The sequence below is a fragment of the Chrysemys picta genome, chromosome 6 (genome assembly GCF_011386835.1).
Source record: "Chrysemys picta bellii isolate R12L10 chromosome 6, ASM1138683v2, whole genome shotgun sequence".
NCBI classification, from domain to species: Eukaryota; Metazoa; Chordata; order Testudines; family Emydidae; genus Chrysemys; species Chrysemys picta.
Window position 1 is genome coordinate 45,935,474 of NC_088796.1, and position 7,765 is coordinate 45,943,238.

Sequence of the window (7,765 nt, forward strand, 5' to 3'; positions counted from 1 at the left end):
CCATATACAATCTAAGCACATTAGCTAGAGGTGTAGGTGATCCAGCCAGCTGTCCATCGGTAAGCCACCAGCAATAGCTGTGGCTAAAGCATCCTCAATGCCATACCCGTGCAGCTCTGATTACTCTGCCTCTAACCCAGTTGAAATCTGCTCCTATTGCTGGCCACCTGCCTCTGAGTCTCACAATCCTTCCAGAAAACAAGAAGTCATTGATTTTAAGGCTAGAAGGATCTGCCTTGATAATCTTCTAACCTCCTACATAACACAGGCCATAGAATTTCACCCAGTAATTCCTGCAATTGAGAAAATTATTCATCTTTGCAACGTAAATGACCCACATCAGATGCAAAAACTTGTGACTGAGCTACAGCATCTTTCAGAAAGACATCCAATCTTAAATACTCCCAAGTGATGTATTAGCCACTTCCCTTGGTAATTTGTTCCAATGGTTAATTACCCTTCCTGACAAAAAGTTACATCTTGTTTGCCATTTGAATTTTTAAAAAACTTTGTCTTCCAACAACCAGATCTCATGATGTCGGTCTGCAAGTTCAAAGAATTCCCCGAAATCAGGTAATTTCTGCCAATGTAGGTACTTATAGATTGATCAGGTAGCCTCTTACATTTTCTTTTTGATAAATTACAGAAATTGAGCTCTCCACAGCTGTTTAGGAGTTTTCCAAACCTAAATAATAATAAAAAAAAAGGTTTGAGGAATTTACAAAATTATTTGAAGTGTGGACATTAAAAATAAACAGTCCTCCAGTAGAGGTATCACTTATGCCTTACAGAGGGAATATTTCCCTCCTCCTACTAGATACTCTGTTTTATACATCCAAAGATTGTGTTAATCAACTGCACTGTAGCAAAAAGAGCTATTACCTCCAAGTCCTTTTCAGAGTCACAACTTATGGGGGCAATCCCCCATTTGATAAGAATGTCCTACATTCTTTGTAACTAGATGCATAACTTTGCATTTCACCATCTTAAAATGAATGTTTGATTGCATCAACATTATAAAATGATCCACATCATAACTTACCATGCCACCAACCAGTGTGTCAGACTTTATCAGCAATATTTTATAATTTTATTTTGGGTCATAGATAAAAATATTGAATGGCCTTAAAGGACTTCACTGGAAAGATCCTTCATTGATTATTTCCCATTACTTATGTTTTGGAATTTATCAGCCTGTTTTTAATTCCTTGAATGAATCATACTGATTTTGCATAATGCTATGTAAGTGATAATATAATGTGGTATTAAGTTAAATACCTTATAGAAAACCAACTACATAGTTACCTTTATCAACCAGATTTGTAGTCTTGAAAAATATCTAGTTTGACAAGAGCCATTTTCTATAAAACCATGTTGACTTGTGTTAACTATATACTGTCCTTTAATTCTTTGATAGAGTCCGATATCAGCCATTCCATTATTTTGCTTGGGACCAATGACAGGCTAACTAGTGTATATATTTCCCAAGTTAGCCTGTTTTCCCTTTAAAACATTGGCTCATCAGTGCGCTGGAAGTTCCCCAGTTTATTTATTATACATTAACTGTCCAGAGAAATCTTTAGTCAACTCCTCTAGAACTCCTTGGTGCAAGTATTCAGATTGCTGTTTTAAAAGCCTGTTACTGTAGTTTTGTTTAATGTCCTTAATTATTGCTTTAATAAAAAATATGTCATTGTCATGAGACTGATCTATCATCCAGCTTTGTTCCAAATCTAGAACAGATATTTCAGACTTCTGCACTGACAATTTTACCATCTCCATTTAGTAACTGACTTATTCCAGTGTAGGGATTTCTTTTTGTTCTCAATGTATTAAGAAATTCCCTAACCTGACTGACCATAGATATTTTATCAATATCTTTAGCCTCCCTTTTCAGTTGTCTACACTTCTTAATTTCTACATTATAGTCAATGCCATCAACCTCCCCTTTCCCCACTTATATATAATTGCTGTTTTCACCTTCCCTTTTAGCCAAGATTATTTTTTATTCTATTTTTAAATAGCCATAGGAGCACTCTTGTGACTGAAGAGTTATGGCCTTTTGAATATCAAGTGTTCCTAAACAACTTCCACTTTTCCCCCACACTTCTGGTTAAAATTTTTTCTCTCAGTCAATTTTTATAATTATTTTTAGTTTTGGGAAACTAGCCATTTTAAAAGCAACAGATTGTTCAACTTGAATTGATTTAATTTTCCAATGGCCAAGAAATTCTGTTTGAATTGAGTGCTTCACTTAAAGGATGAGGAAACTCTAAACTGTTAAATATATAATTAGATATTAGAAGTGGACGACACTTTTTAGGACTGCTAGTGCCATCCACCAGGCAGTGCAAAGTTGTTCCTTGTAGTCAGTTGTGTAGTGATTCATCTAGCCTCCTTCAGAGATCCAAGCAACAAGGGCTTGTTTGGGTGAATTCTCTATACATTAAATGAAAGTTACATAAAAAATATCTCATAACAATTTGAAATCTATCATTTTAAGTTAGATTTAGACATTTATGTAGAATAGTCTTTAGGTAAAATCAAGGCCCCATTTAAATCAATGGGAATTTTGCCATTGACTTCAGAAAGGCCAGGATTTCACTCAGTCTCCATCACGTGGTTTCTCCTGAACATTAATACACTGTGGATTAAGTCAGCATTATAAATGTTCTAACTTGTAGGTGTAAATAAGTTAACAGGAAGTCAGAACAAAGCATTTAAATCTTATGAAAAAGTGTACAGTAAATATTGTGAAATATTTTGTTTGTAGAGACCGGGTAGGTCAAAGCTGGGATTTACACACTAACAGGAAAAACTAGAAGTGATGGTGGTGTACTTTATAGTACTGAAATTTATCCATTTGATTTTTAAATCGTATGTAATAACAGTGTATGTCAGGGGTGGAGAACCTCCGGCCTGGATTCAGCCCACTGCTTAATGTAATCTGGCTTGCGGCAAGTCTCTGTGCTGCGGGCTGGAAGGCCCAAGCCTGGGCGCTGCCCCCCCCCCCCCGGCAACTCCCGGGCAGAGGGGTGATCAGAGAAGTTCTGCATGCTACCCCTGCCCCCAGCGCCGGCTCCGCAGCTCCCATTGGCAGGGAACCTTGTACCCCCTGGCCGCCCCTCCGCCTCAGGACTGGACATGCTGGCCACTTCCAGGAGCGGCACAGAGCCAGGGCAGTCAAGGAGCCTGCCTTAGCCCCGCTGCACTGCTGACTGGGAGCTGCCTCAGGTAAGCGCCACCTGGCCGGGGCCCACACCCCAAACACCATCCCAGGTCGGAACCCCTGCTGCACCCTAACTCCCTCCCAGGCCCTGCACCCCTACCTGCACCACAACCACCTGCCCCACTTCAAACCCCCCTGCACACTAACTCCCTCTCAGACCCCAGACCCCAACCCCCTGATCCAGCCCAGAGCCCGCTCCCGCACCCTGAACCCCTCATTTCTGGCCCCACCTCAGAGCCATGGGGAAGCCCCGAGCCTCTGCTCTTCCCCGTGGAGCTGTAGGGGGCCCGTTACTGATTTTTTTTTTCTGTAGGTCAGTGGCCCCGGATAGAAAAAAGGTTCCCCACCCCTGCTGTATGTCAACTGCACCACCAAGACTTGTTATATAAAGTAGTCAGCGTGACACTGGTAGACCAGCTGCCAGCTCTTGCCAAAGATGTAGGCATTAGCTGAGCACTGACAAATTTATAGCTGGAAACCAGACCAGGTCACCTGTATGTTAGTATTGTTCAAGGCAGGTGTTATTATATGGAAGTGTTTAGACTCTAAAAAAATGCTTGTAAGTTGCTGCATGTGTAATCCACACACCTTCTGGGTGTGGTGTTGTCCCCCATCTAGTGGCACCAAGACCACAGAGAGAGAGAGAGAGAGAGAGAGAGAGAGAGAGAGAGAAAATGAATCTGCTTTACATCCTTAGCTAACAGCCAGTTGGCTTTTAGCTCATGCGGTAGAGGCTCATGCTTTAATTTCCAGAGGTCCCAGGTTCAATTCCGATGATCAGTGTCTGTCAGTGTTACACATGCATGAAAGTTACTTTTAAAGTCTGTATCCCAACCTATAAAGTTTTGCTTTATAACTGTAAAAATGCCTGCTCTGAACTTGTTAACCCAGAAAGGACTGGTTCCCCTGCCCATCAAGGAGGACTGTCAAGACTAAATGGAACATTGTGAAACATCGTGATGCAAAGACTCTTACACCCCTGAAGGTGCTACATGCAAGAAAGCGCACCCCATCAGTTTGAATTGTGGATGAATATTCTTCCTCTCTTTGCTTTTTGGACTGTCACAGGGCTGGAGTTAGGAAATAAAAGCAGAGATCCCCAGGATTAACCTAGGTTAGCCCTAAAAGACATTCAGTGTTGATGGATTACTACATTTCTCTGGCACCTTTTGGAACCATAGGCTGTAACTCATTTGTGTATATATGTTGCCTGCTTTAACCTGTAAATAACTCTTATTTGTTTTCCGTAGTTTATAAATCTTTAGTTTACTACAGGATAGGCTAGAAGCATTGTCTTTGGTGTGAGATCTAAGATATAAATGGACCTTGGATAAGTGCTGGTCCCTTGGGACTAGGAGCAACCTGAATATTGTGTGATCTTTGGTGTAAGTGACCATTTATCACTAAGTCCAGCTTGCCTGGGTGACAAGATAGTCCCCTGGGGCATTCCAGTCTGTCTGTGACTCCATGGTAAGACTTTTATTGCACTCCAGGAGTTCACATTTGTTACTAGGTTGGTGAAATCTAATTATAGAGCAAAGCACCAGTTTGGGGTGTCTGCCCTGCTTTTTGACAGTCTATCCTGAGGTTGGTGCACTCAGTCAAGAGCCACTCCAAACAGTGTGACAGTCAGGATACCCCAATATCATCTGCTTTTTTTATTCACTCTCAAAAATGAATATTTGCTGGATCTAGTAATTTCACAGAACTTCATTGTCTGTCCATCCATCCTTTTAAGCCTTTGTCATGTTCAAAAAAGTATTAAAAATTGTTGTACCCACTGTATTTATAACTATCCACTGGATGAATGCTCTCCCGCTTTAAATATAGTCATTTACCAGTAAAATAATAATCACATGAAAGTTATCACTGTTCATCTGTTGCTTTGGGAAAAAAGATAATGAGAGGTTTCAGGTCACATTGGACTTATCAGCTTTGTAAAACCATTGAAGAGAATGGGACGTTTCCTACCTGATAATTTTCTCTGTTAGCAGCTTTTCTCCTCACTCATTCATGGGCTACTGGCCCCCACCTATGGAATTCAAAGGTGGTCCAGTGTTGTTGCCAGAGGCTCCAGGACTAACTTCCGCCCATCAGGAGAGTTCTTCCAGAACTGTAGAAACATTCCAGCAACTAATCATTAGCATTAAGACAACTTGATCTAACTTATTACTATTAAATTAACTTTAAGACATTATGTCTAAGTGTCCCTTGACAGAAAAATTTCAGTTTATATTCTGGTCGTTTACCAGACTAATAGGGTGGGTTGAATTCCGAGACAAGTTGCTAACAGAAATTAAATGATCAAGTAAGAAATTTCTCATTCTATTAGGCAGCTTCTCTCCTCATTCATTACTCATGGGAAGTAGTGAGCAGTGAATCCTCAAACTAGGGAGGGGAAGGATAAGTAGAGATTAAATTATTCTAGTAGAATAACGGGCAGGAATGGAAGTTCCCCCATATAGAGAGTAAAAGCTTTATAAATGAAGGAGTAATGTGGGCACCAACCCAGTAGCACCTGCCCACCAAAAGATACCATTGAAGAGGGACGGAAATTTATTTTGCAAGTCTTCCTCAGATGAGGCCAATACTTCTCCCTCAGTGCCTCTGGGGACTTCTGTGAATAGTTTCCCAGACACCTAGCATGCAGAATTTTTCATCTCTTATCTGCAGCAACCTTGATGTCCTAAGGCCTTGGCATTTTGAATAGAATGAGATGAACAAAATACAAATTGACATAAGTACTTGATATACTTGAGATATAGCTTTAGAGCTCTAGGAATGCCCATTTATGCCACAACCTCCCAAGGATTAGAACAAAATGATGGGAGAACTATTTGCCAAGAACTGTGGAAAGAGGAGCTTACCTTGAACAGAGAGGTTTCTGGAGCTATAAAAATAACCTTTTCTGTTTGACAAAGGAAGTGTGTGGTTCTTGTACGACCATAGGAACTACTTCCAAAACATGCCAGTTGGAGGTAAAGGCAACTAGAAAGGCCAGCCACAGGGTTATCTAATTTGTCATCGTGATTAAACTTGGCACCCAATACTCTACTGGAGGACCTAATGTGTCTGTCTGTAAAGAGCTGTTCTGAGTGGTACCCATGTTTTCTAGGGTGTTTGTTTGTAGGACTCAACCATTTCTCCTGGAGAAACCCATATGTAACTGAGATCACCAGACCTTTGGGATTATAATGACATGTGTCACAATAGCATCTGGAGGTCAGGGCTCTTGGGCTGGGCACTACACACACAAAAGAGGCGGTCCCTGCCCCAAAGAGCTTTTGGTTTTCCTTCACACCAGAAATGTAAATTTGACTAGATCAATGAACAAAATATCCTGGTTGAGTTGTGTCTGGATACCAAGCTGTATCAGAAGTTATGGAGAATTCATGCTGAACTACACTTCTCTTCTGATATCCAGGCTGTTAACTGTAAGTGTTCCCAGTCTGAATGAAGGAGTCCCTCTCTCAAGAGGTCTGGTGTTTTCTGTAGGTGTAACGTGGGCTTCTTAGCCATATAACAAGTCCAGAGGGGGCCAGTGGAGAACTAGGAGAACCAAAACTCTCCCTTTTCTTTATCCTTTAAGTGAACTGTATTGAAAGACAGCAGAGTCTTCTCTATCCAAGACATTATTTCCATTGTCACAGAGAAACTTTGACCTGTGGTTACTCCCTGGTTTTGGAAGGGATATAAAAACCACTCATGCCTCAAATCATAAGTCAACTTCTAACAGGAGGTAGAAGACTTCCTCTGTGAGTACTGTAACTGTCCACTACATGATTTCTTGTACCTTCTACTGCTGCAACTGGTACTATTCACAGTCACAGAGGATACTGGATTACATGGACAACTAGTTCAATCCCCTTTGACCACGTTTGCGGGTTTTGCTGGTTTTCCCTGATAGAGGTATTGAAATGAACTAAAAGGATGTGTACAGAGAGATTTTGGAAATTTGTCTTCCAAGGATGCTTGCATCCATAGTGAGCATGCAAGGGTCTAGTGTGAAAGTTGGGCTGGCTTGCAATATGTTGTTTGTACTTACCTGCTGTGACGTTATTGACATAAACTGGGACCATATAGATCATTGTTGCAACCAAGGTCCTGTAGTGGCACCCAAATCTTGTATAAAGGGGGTCAAATGGGGTGTCTAGGACAAGGTTATGGTTTACTGGTTATGATTATGCTGTCTATATGTATGTATCAGTTTTGTAGTCGAAGTTATGAATATTGGCTCTATACTGTCTGTATGGCAAACTTATGCTATGCTTCTGGGTGACATCCCAGACAAGCTGAGATTAGCTCTGCCTAGCCTGCTTGATGGCCCATTAAGGACCATCAGCTATACAATGGACCCATTGAGAGAAGGCAGATACGCCTTGTACCTCAGCAAAGTATGCAGGGACTGGCCCATGTGACTCCAGACTCCATTTTGCTGTAATTTTCCACAGTAAGAACAAAGAGGTGATCTTACACCTGGAAAAGACTATATAAGGCGGATGCCTGATCTCCATCTGGTCTTCAATCCTGCTTCTT